This window comes from Lissotriton helveticus, chromosome 8 (assembly GCF_964261635.1).
Source record: "Lissotriton helveticus chromosome 8, aLisHel1.1, whole genome shotgun sequence".
Classification (NCBI taxonomy): Eukaryota; Metazoa; Chordata; class Amphibia; order Caudata; family Salamandridae; genus Lissotriton; species Lissotriton helveticus.
This window is the reverse complement of record NC_136069.1, coordinates 1,156,775,544-1,156,790,454: the sequence shown is the minus strand read 5'-3', so window position 1 is coordinate 1,156,790,454 and position 14,911 is coordinate 1,156,775,544. Positions and strand designations below refer to the sequence as shown.

Here is a 14,911-nt window from a genome sequence, read left to right as displayed (position 1 = left end):
GCACGATTGACTGAGTGAAATAACTGTCTATTGTTTTCACACGACTCTAGAGATACACTCTTTATTCTGAGGGAGCAAAGTTGTCATGTTATATGGTTGTCAGAAGCTAATCCCTTCTTGTCTAAATCAGGAAACTAATTAAGTCTAATATAGTCAGTAGAGACCTAGATGACCTCAGTCCTACGTCTACACTGCTGTCTATATTATTCCAATGCGCAGAGCCTATTGGGAATATAGGAACTACACTACATGGCGCCCAACGTTTGGTAAGGTGATAATCTAACGCAAGACATTAGAGTAACTCAGTCGTGCTTTTTCACACAGACCCCTTTTCCCGTAAAAACTCCAATAGACGTCTGGAGTGGGTAAAAGGTTAATATCCGCCGGAACTTAGTAGGAAGAGATTCCTATGTATTAGTTTTTGGTTTAGTCAACGTTGAAGGATACAGTGTTCCAAAATATTGTGCACCTAATCTTTGTTTCCTTGAAACTTGCTCTGCAAAGCAAAAATAACTTTCAGTCAGTAAAATGCCGGAAGGTGACGAAGAAAGAGATGCTTTAGCAGCTCAACTCCTAGCGGATAACACAAGTCTCCGAGAAGAAGACCCGAATGCTATAATCATTCCGGTAAATGTAGGAAGAACTATAACTATTAAACTTATAGAAAATGGACTATCACCGAGAGGTGGTACAGTCATATTCGTGGTAGAGGCCCATGAATATCGGCAGACAGAGGTATTCTATTTATGGATACATTTTCCAGCAGCACACGCTGTGACACAAGACTTCCACTATTACAAAATAGAGGAACCTCCGGATGAATACGCTCCTTTCGAGGACGTTGAAATCCCACTAACTTACCAAGAGCACCTGCTCTGGTTTAATGGCGCCCTAAAACATCAAAATCACATCACCAGGCTCGGTCCAATAGGTAGACCAGGAGCCACGTGGCCGGTTCTAGCCAGCTACACACCACATCCTGACATTGAGAAGATGTCAAGTGAAGAACTTTTAGTTAAACTAAAAGAATTAACAAAGGCATACAGAGAATTAGTTCAATTGGCAACGGAGGATATAACTTACCTCCAGAAATTTGAAAGAAACCGATATAGCAGAACAACCTTTTGAACTTGCCAGAATCATAGAAAAATCCTATGAAGACCTAGGTAGAGATAGTTTGGGTGGGAAACCGGTAAAACCCCAACTACTTGAAAATCCTGAAAAAACATTTATTAAAAATAATCTCAACACTCCAAAAAAGAGTTGGGAGGGTAATAAAAAATCCACTCCCAGAGAAAAACGGTTCCAGTCCAGAGGAAGGTCTCCTCAACGGAGAGATAGATCTCCAGAACGAGGTGGCAAGTCTCCCCAGAGGGAGCCCTCTGAGAAAAGAAAAAACAATAGAGATAGGGATAAATTGAGAAAACCTGACAGATATCAAGATATTGATACTGTCCCTCTCGATCTTTTCAGACTTCCTCACAGAAATCGGAAAGAAGAGGACGGTCAGAACACAAAGAAGAGCACGTCAAGTCCAAAGACAAGGAACCTGCTCATCAAAGTAAAAAATTATAATATCCAAAGAAGAAGGTAGCTAGTATTAAAATAACTCATTTAGTTGTTTACATATGCAGATGCTTTCCTCAGTCCCCATTAGGCATGCCACCTTATTTAGACCTAGACTAGATCCATGGCTTCTCAAGTACAGGTCTCCCATCTGGGCGAACTGACTGTGGTAACTTGGAACGTACAGGGACTCCTTAATAGTGTCAAGCAAGGGGCCATTTTACGGCAAGCTAAACGGTTCGGAGCCAACATTCTGCTCCTGCAAGAGATGCACCTTCTCGGCAATAAGGCCCCTTGTCTGGAGGGTATCGGGTTCCGCCAGGTATATCATGTGGGCTTTACTAGGGGCTCCAGTGGGAGCATGGCCGATGTAATAAAGAGAGTGGTTAAAAATATGCAAGCTTAGTGCCCTAGACCCCGTACCGTCGGAGGAATTCTCCTTAGAACTCGAAGGGGTCGGGGTTCTGTCGCGTGCTGGTGGTCCGGGGAGTTCGGTTCCTCTAGGGGGCCTGTTTGACTGCCCACTGACGGTTGAGGAAGCGGCTGGATTAGTCCCGGTGCGGCTTGCGGCCCAGGTGGGTGGATTCCGTGAGGACCAGCCGTGGTGTGTTCCCTTTTTCCCTACAGTGGGTGCCCGGTGGTGGTGTGTCACCTTGCTGGGCCGACTTCTGCCCCGGGGGTCACACGACATAAGACCTCGACAACACCACGATGGGCAAGGATAAACCAGGTGCCACGGGCCCGAAGCAGAGTACCCTAGATCAATTTGCTGCGTCTTCCAGAGCGAGTGCTCCACCGGGCCCAGTACCTGACAATACAGCCCTATTGGCAGCCATTATAAATGCGAGGGAAACATGGGAGGTCAAGATCCGGAGCTGTGAGTACCGAGGTCTCGTTCCTGTGACAGGACGGCATCACCGAGGCGGAGACACTGATAACATCAGTGGAAGATACCCTGCAGACCCTCCAACATCAGGTCAATAAATTGACGGTGATTACTAAGGAATTTGCCGCTCGTGCTGAGGATGCAGAGGGCAGCGCGAGACTCAACAAACTCCACGTCGTGGCGTTCCCAGAGGGCTGCGAGGGAGGCTCCATAAACCGCTTTCTCACCTCCTGGCTTACAGGCCTACTACCCACAGATAAACTTTCATCCTGCTTTGTGGTCAAAAGGGTCCACCGGGCACTCACAAGGAAACCACCATCCGAAGAAAACCTGAGACCTGTAATCGGCAAGCTGCTAAATTATGCGGACAGGGATGCGGTGCTGCAATACGCCAGATTGAACAAATATAAGCTAATATATGACTACAGGCCCATCATGATGATCCCTGATTACATCCGCCTGGTGCAACAGCAAAGGCAGTCCTTCGCAGCCGCAAAGAGGCGGCTGCGTGACTACAATCTCTCCTACATGCTTTTATATCCTGCTAGACTCCGAGTGGTCTTTAACTCCAAAACATTCTTTTTTGATACGCCTGTAGCAGTATTTGCCTGGGCTGATGAGAGGGTCCACTTGAAGCCGCACTCCCTGCCGCCACTGGAATTGGACTCCTCCAGGGGCTCGCAGCGGAATAGACCACGCAGGACTAAGTCCAAAAGACGTAATTGCTCTGGTTTGGACTGTCGATCTTCCAACCCAAACTAACAACCTGATTCAGTTGTAATCAATGATGCTTCTGTTGTATAATTTTATATGCTTATAGGCTGGGCCCTTCCTGAACATTTGCCCTAGGTACAAGTAGCCGCACTACACGGTGGCTGATCTGCACGTTCACTAGCCCCCACGGTTTATGTTATGAAGAGATGGTGGGATCCATCGGAGGGGGTCTCTGGGATACGGGGTGGAGGTCCTGGGGTACTCCTCACCGCGACAGATACTCCTTGTTTTTGGCAGTATTGGATGGTGGGTGGGGGGACATTGGGAGGACACAACTGAAAAACAGAGAGTGGGCCCAGACAATGCTAGACAGCGCAGCAGAAGTAACAATAGCTCGCAAAATCTTAATGAATCTTCTGGAGACAGTGGACACAAATGAATACATTCAAGTGGAAACTGCAGACACCAGAGTTAGCAAACCCCATACATTATATGAAATAACATTACGTATAGAAGGGGACAAGACTAGGAAAGTAAGGGGTCTCTTTTGGGATAACCTTTCGAAAGGCTATGACATCCTGTTAGCTGAGAAAGACTGGCCACCAGAGTTTGTCAAGGAGTGCCCTCATGGCGAAGAAATGATTATGCCTGCCTTCTCAAATCATATTCCAATTAATAAAAAATACACATTTGCAAGAAAATGGGCAGTGGCCCAAGCTCCTGCATTATATAAAAACCATGTAGGATGGGATGAGGATTCTCCTCACCATAAAATCCAGTTAAAAAATCAACCAACTGTCCAAAGGCAGTATCCTGTAAAGCAAGAAGCTAAAAAACAAGTCAGGGAGATTTTAGATCAACTTGAATATCAGGGGGTGATTGAAACATGCACCTCACAAATGAACAATCCTTTGTTTCCTGTCTCCAAGCCAGACGATTCATATCATCTAGTTTTGGACTACAGACGCCTAAACTCCTGTTGCAAAACATTTGCAGTACAAAACTCACACAGTGCAGCACTAATGAATAACATCGTGCGCAAAAAATATAAAACAACATTAGATATCTCAAATGGTTTCTTTTGTCAAAACATTGCACCTGAAAGCAGGTATTTGACCGCTGTCTCAACAATGGGGTCGCAAAAATAATTCTGTCGACTCCCACAGGGGTTCAAGAATAGCCCAGGATTATTCTCAGCAAGAGTAACAGAGTTACTACAAATGTATGATGATGAAGCATTATCCTATGTCGATGACATCTATCTTAAAGATGATGACCTGGAGACACACTTGAAAAGAGTGAACACCATAATACTTGGGTTCGCAGCTGAAGGGTACAAATTTAACTTTAAAAAGTCACGAATTGCCCATCTAACTGTCCTGTTTTTAGGATATGAATTATCAAATGAAGGCAAAAGCCTAGCAGACAATTTCTTAGAGAAATGTGCTGTACTCCAAGCTCCAAAAAAGCTGAAGAATTTACAATCAATACTAGAATTCCTGAATTTCGGAAGAACACACATTCTAGATTATGCAGAGAGGGTTAAACCTCCCTATGACTTAATAAAACCTGATTTCAAACCAATCAATTGGTCTCAGAAACACAAGGAAATTTTAAGATCATTACAAACAGACATGTTAACTAAAACAAAACTGCAAACACGCGCAAATGAACGCAACCTTGTAATCCGAGTCATCCCAGGAAGATGCAGATTCACGTACCTAACCTCTAATGAGGGAGAAACGGTACCAATAGCTTGCAAATCACATTTGTACACACAACCTGAAATTAAATTCAGTTCAACTGAAAAAAGTCTAACTGCGGTTCAAACTGCTGTAGCAAAAGAAAGAGCCCTGGCACAAGGTCAACGTATAATAATCGTTACACCAGTACCTGCTCTAGAAGCAGTAACAAGGGCAAGCATTCCAAATGCTAAAGCTCTACATCCGAGATGGATACAATGGGTTAATTCTCTTGCTGCACCAGACGTAGTATACGAATTCGATCCTAACTTAAAAACACAAGAATTTCTCCAATATGAATATGAATGTCCTCTGCCAGTTGAAATTATGCCTCTAGAACATTACGGTTATATAATAGATACGGATGGATCAGCACAACCCGCAGTTGGGGGTAAACAATTATATAGTGCTGCGTGTGCGATTGTTAAAGGTCGTTGGCACGAAGGAAAATTTAGACCATTGGTCACTAAAACCCAATCTTTAGGAGATTGTACAGCTCAGCGAGCTGAACTACTAGCATTTAAGATGGCGCTTGAAAATACCGATCGCGAATTCCCCACACTAATAGTGTGCGATTCATATTACTGCGTTCAGTCTTACAATGAATACTTGCAGAACTGGGTTCAAAACGGCTTCAAAGATGCAAAAGGTGGCACAATCAAGCATAAAACGCTTTGGGAACAAGTAGTTCTTTTACAAAAAGAACTACAAAAGACTCACGGGATACACACATTGAGTCATCAACGTGATGTCGTTCACGTTGAGGGGAATTCATTGGCTGATGAGGCAGCGAAGGCTGCTGTGCAAACGGCTTCCGTAGCTGCCATCACCCGGTCAAAAACAAAAATAGACAGCAATATAATGCAAGCTGTCAGTGCTTCAGTAAAAGATGATAGAAAAACACTCCCGAAAGGCTTTCCAGTAAAGTACTCATACATAACTGATGCGAATACTGTTCCTTTTGCTCGAATCCCTGGAGTGGGGGATAGAGCAATTCCAAACATGGAACACAGGTTAGGACTAGTTTTAGCAGCACACGAAGGGCTCGCTTCTGCACACGCTGGTGTTTCCGTCACAGTATCATTATTAAAACAGAGATATTGGTGGCCGCGCATGAAAAAACAAACTAGGAACTATGTTCTAGAATGCGAAATATGCCAAAGAATGAAAGTATCAACAGTGAAACGACCAGCACAGACGCCCCTTCTAATCTCAGATAAACCATTAGCATGTGTTTACCTGGACCATTGTGGTCCCTTACAAAGGGATGGCAACTATATATCGATCAGTGGATTCCTGCACAAGATTCATTTGGATGTGGCCCCAGCGCTCGGCTGACGCCAGAACTGTTATAAAAGATTTGCGAGTCTTTATCGGCACATACGCAATTGGCATGCTACATTCTGACCAGGGTCCTGCATTTAGCTCTCGAGCTTACAAAGAGGCCATGACCAGCATGGGCATTGCATTGCGGTACTCTTCTCCCTTCCATCCTGAGGGAAATGCGGTAGTGGAAAGAAAAAACTGTGACATTAAGCAATCTATAACGGCGAGGGTATTAGGTTCGGGTGATGGGTGGGTCAAACATTTAACAAGTGTCCAACGTAGTCTTAACAATCTGCCAAGAAATTCTCTAAAAGGTCTCACTCCCTACGAACTATTGTTCGGTACTAGAATGCACATTCAGGACTTAGATAGACACACTTCAGTGGTAGAAGAAAAAGCGTTTGATATCAAAGACCGTTTGGCTGTTTTACAGGACTTAAATGAAACAAGAAGAAGTCTGAGTAATATAAAGTTAAAGCCAACAGCCACTGAAGAGAAACCACCTGTCCCAGCAAGACCTGTCTGGATTCCAAAGATTGGGGATCTAGTCAGAGAAAAGATCGCGGTGAAGAAGGAATTTGGGCCTTCTTACAGAAAAGCAGTACCTGTCTTAGCTGTCAGCGGAACAAGATCAGTTGTACTACCGCCCTTTGCTGGTAAAAGGAGAACCGAGTTGACCTGGTAAAACCACAATCATGTGTACAATAATAAGTAGTAGGCCCAGTGGACTCCCAAGAAATAGCAGAAGATCAAATCTTGCTACAATCCAAGAGGTTCAAACTGAGAGACTAATCACATTTTATAAACCTCAGTGAATAAAAAAGGACTATGCAACAAAGCCATGGAACTTGTGCCTCTTGAAACCCAAATTGCAACAGTTCGTCAAGAAACACCTGTCTACAACGATGTAGCCTCAGACTATGCTAATGAAACAAAGAAAAATGCAAAGACTAATGAAAATCCGGAAGCAATTCCAACAATTGACAGAACTGCATCTGGCTACTTCATCAATTTCGATGACTTTTCTGATGATCCAAGTGAACATGAAGAAACGCCAGCAACAAAAACTTTCAAAGAAAAAATGACTGAACTTTTTCATCAACTAAAAGAAACATATCTGATTTCACCATGGATTGAATTTTGGATTGTGTTAGATGTACTTTTCCTCCTACTTTGGCTCATCATGGTTCTATGTTTGGGAACATTTATTGATGGAAAATATAGTACAATGGACACAGCAAGTCAGAACATCAACTTGGTCCTAAAGCCTCACAGATCCTCTCATGTCAAGAAAAGAGAACTGTCATCAGTGAACATCACAGCCAATCCAATATCCGGTGGGGTAGCATGGGACAAAACGGTTTATGAAATCTATGGCCCGATTGAGCTCTTGAAATATCTACATCAATTTAAGGTTTCCTTAAGTGACTTTGAGACACCAAGGGGCAGATTTATGAAGGCCTTGCGCCGCGTGCGTCACTTTTTCCCATGTTAAAAATGACGCACCGGCGGCGCAAGGCCTTCATAAATCTGCCCCCAAGTACTTTCTCTGATGATTGGGACTTTGAAAATATTAATAATATGATGTCAGATTTAGTAATGTCAGCTAAATTCACAGAACATGATTATTTGCAGGGTTCATCAAATTATGAAGAAATGTAGTGTTATAATCATTATGGTCGTCAGTCACTATTTGCATAAATCTGCTCAACCTAGAAATGTTTTTACTTATAACCAATGGGAACATTGTGCAACACCGCCAAAAGGCAGTTCGAAAACATTTTATGAGAAATTCCCATACTTCTCAGGGTTTAACACAAGTGATGCAGAAACGTTTTATTTTAAAATGTTAAATAAGACAGGAATGAAAACAATGTTGACAAATACTAAATTGATTTATTCTGAAAAATGTTATGATAAAATGTCTACATTTGGATTTGAATTTTGGAAAAACAACATTGAAACAAAAACCATCTGGGGTTCAAAAGATTGGCAGGTACAAGGTCTAGAAGCATTATTTAGAGCCTGCATGATCCCAGAACAAATAATATTCTTGAATGACACCATTCAACAGACAACCTGTCTTGGCCTAGCCAAGATAAAAGACTTAAACAAACCGTCTATTCCGAAGCCCATACCTGATAGTAATAGCACTACAGATGTGGAGATAGACGTATCCCATATTTTACACCAAAACAGAACAAATCCTAATTGGAAAAAAATGGTTGATCTGGCCCACAGACACAAATAACTGTCAAGATAGATTCCTGAACAAAACACAGGGGTTTAAACAAACCAGGCCAGACCATAGATACTCCCAGAGACAACATCCAGGGATAGTTACAACATATAGTGTAGAAAAACTATGCCTTGAGTGGCTACAGAAATCCACACTGGCTGAAATTAAGCAACACTTGACTTTACTTAAAGACGGTGCTGACTTGCGTGATTTCATACTGGGGCCACGCAAACAGCGTTAAAAACGTTTCATATACGCCGGTATATACGCTGCTTACAACGAAGCTTGGAAAGTAACACAAATTTAAACAGCTGAAAAAATACGAGAAATTGATCGTATAAATTTGGAAAAATCACTTTCTGTTGTGGACAATGGGTTAACGACTCTGTCCTCCAGAATATATTCACTGGACAGCATTGTATCATCTGCTATTGATATAATAGAGCAGGACTTACTAATGTTACAACATGGTCAGTCCCAATTACTTTCTATTGTACAGCTAGGCTGGACGTTACAAAACTTGCGTTCAGGCTACGTGCCATGGCGTCTAAGCAACATAACGTCATTATTGTCTATCTTTAACCTTACTGATAAACAAATCAGTTTGGCACAAAAAGGAGCAGACTATACGATTCTGAGCATTGAAAAACTTGAGAGATTACCATTGACAATGTCAGAGAGACCTGTCATTGAATGGATAATACATGGAACGATAACAATCCCATTAACAACTTTCCAGTTTAAGTATTGCCAAAAATATATACCAGCAGGCCTGTATGAAAGGTTGGGTAAAGGATACATCAAGTCAACATGGAATTTACCTTATACACACAAATGTTATAGTGAAGGGAAAAAAGAGGTATTCCTTAGTGGTAACAATTGTAAAAAATCACTAAGCGGTACACTCCTGTGTCAAGGTATTAACTTGCATGGAGCCTGCGAAGGGTCTTCAAATAACCTTTCATGTCACCTGCACGGCACTCCTGCAACACGAATAGAGCCATTTTTCAGACAACTTTCCAACGGCAGTTATGTTCTAATAAGTGACCACAGCTGTTGTGGCATGGTGCCAGGAAAAGCCTATCTCGTGAGCGTTAGTTCCATGGTCACTTGCTGTATGCAAGTATTGTATCCAAACAGCAATCCAGACATGGAGGCGGCAATATGGCCTTCTTTGAATATCTCTTCTATTCGAATTGATACTTTAAGCAGAATGAAGTCCATTCTTTTACAGACAACTGTGCCTTTAACCTCGTCCAAAGAGACGTATGATCTGCAAGTTGCAAGGACAGCAGCAGAGATACATTCCCTATTATCAACAAATTGCCCCGTACATTTTGTAGAAATGTTAGGTCAAATCTTAAACATGTCTGATACCAGTGGCATCGCACATGTATTTAAGACAACTTTTTCGGGACTGTTAGCACCCTTTGAAACAGTTCTGGGCATTTTTCCGAATTTTGTCCATTCCTTTTTCGGTGGCCTGCCTCTTCTTTTCGGACTCGTAGCATGAATTTTATTTTTGATACTTCTGCTCCGATATGGCAAGCCAAGCCACAGACAAAACTCCAGCTACAATGGAAGAAACGATCTTAGCAATACGCTACCGAGACCGCATCACTAAAGTGCTCGGATTGGCCCGGCTAAGAGATCTTAGTGCAACCTGGTTTCTTTCATTCAGACCAATCTGGCAAGATTGCATCTCACCTGTGCTTCGATGTCTGCTATGCGGAGAAGAATGCGTGTTGGACGTCTGTCTTACACTACCATCAGCAGTACCAATGGATATCGATACTTTGCTAGGTCCGGTAACGACTCATGCAACGTGTTGTCCCCAGTGGCTACCTATTCTGATGACGGCATTCGTTGAGACTTCATCACTACGAGTAGGTGGCGGTGAAGTACAAGATGAAAGCAGCACCAAACAGGCACAACCTTCTGTGAGCATTGCTGATCCCGACATCGATGATAGCAATCATTCTCACATATGCACAATTTCAGCATTTTCGAACTTGGTAGAACTTTCACCTGATGTTGTAGACCAATTTTTTGCAAGCCTGTCTGATATGATGTTCTCCCCAGAACAAAAAAAATAACTTTTTAAAACAACGAGCACACAGCGTTCCCTGAACTCTGAATTCGGCCTTCAGTTTTGATAAACAAGACTACTGAAAACATTTGGAACTATTTTTCCCCTGAAAACAACATTATTTTTTCCACTTCCAAAATATTACTTTTTTTTGGCACACAGTAATCTGCTTAAGGCAGAACTATTCTTAGAGAACAGAGCTTCTATTTTTAGAGATACTAGAGACAATATTTTACCTCAGCCTCTAGCACATGTACAGTATTGTATAAATATGTGATGAAATGGTCTCGACCTTCTTTTCTTTATTCAGAGCCATTTCATGTGTAATTTTCGCAATTCATTCAGCTGAGATATATATGCATTTACCTGAATGATATCACTGCTTAAAAAACGTACAGTACCAATACTCATTTTCGTGTATTTACCATAATCTATTTCAAATGCGAATTTTGTATTTTGGGGTGGGTTGTTAAACACACATGCATCGTTATATGTTTAATATTGCTTAGTTTTTAGTAATGATGGACATTAATTCGTGGAGTGGGTGTTGTGTTTCTATCTAGGACCCTAATTTGATATTCCCGATTTATGCCCTAATGTGGTTATAATAAATAGTATCCTTATAAAGGCATAAGAATCATATCCATATTTAGTAATAGCCCATGCAGTCCAAATACGGCAAGTCTACTCCCCTAGACTCCTAGAAAGTACAACGCGTTCTTTAAACAAACCAAGCCTCCAGCAGCCCGGGAATTTCCCCTGCTTTTGTTTTGATTTGCACAAGAACTCCTGGAGTCCAGAAAGAACTGTTAGTTCTTAGTGACGTCTTAAGTCCAACCTTATGTCAAACCCAGCACCTTTCAGGTATAAATATACCAACGTTGCCTTAAGCAAACACACGGTGGTTTGGAGCAGAGCAGCTATCTACTTACCCAAAGCCCAGCTGATGCGAGAGCCGAAGGAAGCCGCCCCTCCCTTTTGACGCACTGAGAAAGACGGTGTCTTTTTCTCCAGCCGAGAAAATCCAGCTCCGGTGTTTCCAGTCACCCTTGCGGGTTGCTGGGAGATCGAGTCCTGAGAAAGAGATACAAGACCTCCTACATTCTAGAACCAAGGTACGGAGCTGACTAAACCCTTAAGAGATTTCTTGATTCAGATTCTTGGCAAAAACCAACTTAACTTAAACTGCAACATACTTACTCCTTCCCATGTATTAGGCTTAGGTCAGGTACACCGGGGTAGGCGTAGCTTAGAGGCACCAGTTGAGTACGTTAGTCAATGTTTTTATACATGTATATATTTTATCCGTTTTAAAGTGTCATATGGCTAAGAAACCATATCCATGCTTTTACAGTATTATTTCATAATACTCCTTTTACTGTATGCACTTTACTTCATGATAAGTATTGCAACTGTGGCAATTCATTTCTCCTGCATGAGAAAGAAGACTGCACAATAAATAACACCTTTTTTTGAAAATGCCTGTCTCTCTATTTCTCTGCACTCTGGTGAAACTAAGTATGCACGATTGACTGAGTGAAATAACTGTCTATTGTTTTCACACGACTCTAGAGATACACTCTTTATTCTGAGGGAGCAAAGTTGTCATGTTATATGGTTGTCAGAAGCTAAGCCCTTCTTGTCTAAATCAGGAGAGTTAACTCTTTCCTGAACATTCGAGAAAGTTTCTAGTGACCTCTGAGCTAGCTGGCAAAACGAATTAAGTCTAATATAGTCAGTAGAGACCTAGATGACCTCAGTCCTACGTCTACACTGCTGTCTATATTATTCCAATGCGCAGAGCCTATTGGGAATATAGGAACTACACTACACTGGGGTTGAGAGAGCAGTTTTGGCCTTGGCATCCTCAGCTAACCTGATTTGCCAATAGCCAGCTGTCAGGCCAAATGTGCTCAGAAATTTGGCAGAAGCCAATCTATCAATGAGCTCATCTGCTCTTGGAATTGGGTGAGCATCTGTCCTAGTGACAGCATTGAGACCTCTGTAGTTCACACAGAAAATCATCTCTCTCTTACCATCTTGGGTGTGAGGTTTTGGCACAAGGACTACTGGGCTGGCCCAGGGGCTCTCCGAGGGCTCTAACATTTTCTGTACCTCAGTCTTTATACTGTCCCTGACATGGTCAGGTTGCCTGTAGATCTTACTCTTCACAGGCAGACTGTCACCAGTGTCCACCTCATGGGTGCACCAGTTAGTCTGACTAGGTGTCAAGGAAAACATATGTCTGAAGGACTGTAGAACTTGTCTGCAGTCCTGTTGCTGCTGGCCAGTGAGGCTGCCAGCTAAGGCCACACCATCAACTGAACCATCATCAGGGTTCTGAGTCAACAGGTCTGGTAGAGGGTCACTCTCTTCCTCCTGCCCCTCATCTGTAGCCATGAGCAAGCCCATGTCTGCCCTGTCAACATATGCTTTGAGTCTGTTGACATGGAGCACCCTGTGGGGGCTCCTGGGAGTTCCAAGGTCCACCAGGTAGGTGACCTCTCCCTTTTGCTCAACAATTGTGTGGGGTCCAGACCATTTGTCCTGGGGTGCTGCTGGGGCCACTGGCTCCAACACCCACACCTTCTGTCCTGGCTGGTACACAGTCAGCACAGCCTTTTGGTCATGCCAAGCTTTTTGAAGTTCTTGGCTAGCCTCAAGGTTTTTAGAAGCCTTCTTCATATACTCAGCAATCCTGGAGCGGAGACCAAGTACATAGTCCACTATGTCTTGTTTAGGCTTTTTGAGAGGTAACTCCCATCCTTCCTTCACCAGACTTAGGGGTCCCCTTACAGGATGCCCAAACAAAAGTTCAAAAGGGCTGTAGCCAACCCCCTTTTGAGGGACCTCTCTGTAAGCAAACAGAAGTCAGGGTAGAAGGATGTCCCATCTTCGCCTAAGCGTTTCAGGTAAACCCTTGATCATACCATTCAAGGTCTTGTTAAATCTTTCATCAAGGCCATTGCACTGTGGATGGTAGGGTGCAGTGAATTTGTAATTTACACCACACGCTGTCCACATTGCAGTTAGATACCCAGACATGAAGTTTGCACCTCTATCTGAGAAAACCTCCTTTGGAAAACCCACTCTTGAGAAACCTCCCAGGAGGGCTCTTGCCACAACAGGTGCTGTTGTGGTCCTTAGGGGAATAGCTTCTGGATACCTGGTGGCATGATCCACTACCACCAGTATAAATCTGTGCCCAGAGGCTGTTTGGGGAACCATTGGTCCAACAATGTCAATCCCTACTCTTTCAAAGGGTACCCCCACCACAGGTAGTGGTATAAGGGGGGCCTTTGTTGTGCCACCTGATTTGCCACTGGCTTGGCAGGTCACACAGGAGCGACAAAACTCCTTGGCATCTTCTGACATATGGGGCCAGTGAAAGTGAGGGACAAGCCTGTCCCAAGTCTTGTTCTGACCTAGAGATCCTGCTAAGGGAATATCATGGGCTAAGGTAAGAAGGAAACCCCTAAATGCCAGACGTATGGCCAACCTCCTGGAAGCACCAGGCTTGGGGTCTCTAGCCTCTGAATAAAGGAGTCCTTCATCCCAGTAAACTCTGTGGGTACCTGTAGCATTCCCAGCAGCCTCAGAAGCAGCTTGCTGTCTGAGGGGTTCAAGAGAGGGGCAGTCTAATCCTGGAGCGGAGACCAAGTACATAGTCCACTATGTCTTGTTTAGGCTTTTTGAGAGGTAACTCCCATCCTTCCTTCACCAGACTTAGGGGTCCCCTTACAGGATGCCCAAACAAAAGTTCAAAAGGGCTGTAGCCAACCCCCTTTTGTGGGACCTCTCTGTAAGCAAACAGAAGGCAGGGTAGAAGGATGTCCCATCTTCGCCTAAGCGTTTCAGGTAAACCCTTGATCATACCATTCAAGGTCTTGTTAAATCTTTCATCAAGGCCATTGCACTGTGGATGGTAGGGTGCAGTGAATTTGTAATTTACACCACACGCCGTCCACATTGCAGTTAGATACCCAGACATGAAGTTTGCACCTCTATCTGAGAAAACCTCCTTTGGAAAACCCACTCTTGAGAAACCTCCAAGGAGGGCTCTTGCCACAACAGGTGCTGTTGTAGTCCTTAGGGGAATAGCTTCTGGATACCTGGTGGCATGATCCACTACCACCAGTATAAATCTGTGCCCAGAGGCTGTTTGGGGAACCATTGGTCCAACAATGTCAATCCCTACTCTTTCAAAGGGTACCCCCACCACAGGTAGTGGTATAAGGGGGGCCTTTGTTGTGCCACCTGATTTGCCACTGGCTTGGCAGGTCACACAGGAGCGACAAAACTCCTTGGCATCTTCTGACATATGGGGCCAGTGAAAGCGAGGGACAAGC

At 43.5% G+C, this 14,911-nt stretch overlaps 1 protein-coding gene across 1 annotated transcript in view; it reads right to left on the bottom strand.

The window, feature by feature from the left end:
* Positions 1-14,911, bottom strand: part of TMEM255B (transmembrane protein 255B) — a 788,288-nt gene that overhangs the window by 333,260 nt on the left and 440,117 nt on the right. The window lies entirely within an intron of this gene.